The 1,587-nt window shown below is 42.0% G+C and overlaps 1 pseudogene; it reads right to left on the bottom strand.

Annotated features, from left to right (window-relative positions):
• Nucleotides 1–1,161: 1,161 nt before the first annotated feature.
• LOC102862135 overlaps nucleotides 1,162–1,587 on the bottom strand; it is a 52,091-nt pseudogene continuing 51,665 nt past the window's right edge.

The raw sequence follows: 1,587 nt of genomic DNA, 5'->3' as shown, positions 1-1,587 counted from the left end.
GCTTTGCTCCCCAATTAACACTCTTGGCATGAGCAGCCAGGAAATTAAAAGACTAATCACTTTGGGAATGTCTGCTGTCAGAGATCTCTCCAAAGTACTGAAGAGCAACAATGTCAGTATGGAGACTAAGGTGCACCTGATACAAGCAATGGTCTTTGCAATCACTTGCTATGCATCAGAGAGCTTGACAATGACTACGTATGGATAGAAGGAGAATTCATGCCTTTGAGCTGCGGTGTTGGAGAAGAATATTGAGTATACTATATACTGCTAAGAGAATAAAGAGGCTAGTCCTTGAGAAGGTGAAACCAGGCTGCTTCTTGGAGCAAAGAATTCTGAAGCTTTGTCTGACATACTTTGGACATGTTGCAAGGAAAGACTAGTCCTTGGAAAGGGAAATCATGTTTGGGAGCGTGGAGAGACAGCAAAGCAAAGGAAGACTCTCGATAAGATAGATTGATTCAGTGACTGATTTAATGCAAGTAGGTGTATCAGAGACAATGAGATTGACACAGGATAGAGCAGGGTTTAGGGTTGCTGTACACAGGGTCACTCTGAGTTGCAGGTGACTTGACAGCATGTAACAACAACAACATGGATCAGTTGCTTTAGATGATTCATTAGGTGAGTTCATTTGCTAGAGTTGTACATTATATTTGAAGTCAAGAGAAAATGAAGGCATTGAAGACTTTCAGTAAGAAGGATTAATATCCACATGCTGAAGAGGTGAGTATGATACCACAGTGCTGTGCACAGTTTTATTCCTTTGTATGTAAAGATTCTATGAGTCATGTCAACTCAATAATAACACAACACAGCACATAGAGATTTTTCTTTGTTTCCTACCAATCTACTAAAGGCACTTACTTTTTACCCATTAATAAATAGAAATATTTGTTTTTATTACTATATGCTGTTTTGTTGGTTCTGACTCATAATGGCCCGCTGTATAATAAAAAGAAACAATAGATGTATTTTAGCTGAAAGCAGGGAATACCAGAAGAATGTCTATGTATGTTTCATTGATTATGCAAAGGCGTTTGACTGTGTGGATCATAACAAACTTTGGCTGACTCTGAGAAGAATAGGAATCCCAGAACATTTTTTTTTATGTACACGAAGGAATTTATTAACAGAAAACAATAATTTGATGAGTCCTGGTCACAGACGGCGACCACGGAGACCACCCTTCCTGCGGGGGCTGTCGGAAGGGATAGGGGTGACATCCTCAATCCGTCCAATCTTCAAGGGCTCTGAGGGCAGACTGGGCCCCAGGTCCAGGGGTCTTAGTTCGATTTCCTCCTGTAGCGCGAAGTTTAATGTGTAAAGCAGTGATGCCCAGCTCCTTGCACCTCTGTGCCACATCCTGAGCAGCCAACATGGTCACATATTGTGAGGATTCATCACAGTCAGCCTTCACCTTCATACCGCCAGTCACACGGCAGATAGTTTCCTTGCCAGAGGGATCAGTGACATGAACAAAAGTGTCATTGAAGAATGCAAAAATGTGGCAGACACCAAAGACATTCTCTCCTTCAGCCACCTGAGGTCCAAGGCTGATGACCTGCTCTTCCTTCTTTTCCTTTC

The sequence above is a fragment of the Elephantulus edwardii genome, unplaced genomic scaffold (assembly GCF_000299155.1).
Source record: "Elephantulus edwardii isolate Elephantulus edwardi_28Jun2011 unplaced genomic scaffold, EleEdw1.0 scaffold00058, whole genome shotgun sequence".
Classification (NCBI taxonomy): domain Eukaryota; kingdom Metazoa; phylum Chordata; class Mammalia; order Macroscelidea; family Macroscelididae; genus Elephantulus; species Elephantulus edwardii.
This window is presented reverse-complemented; position numbering and strand designations above follow the sequence as displayed.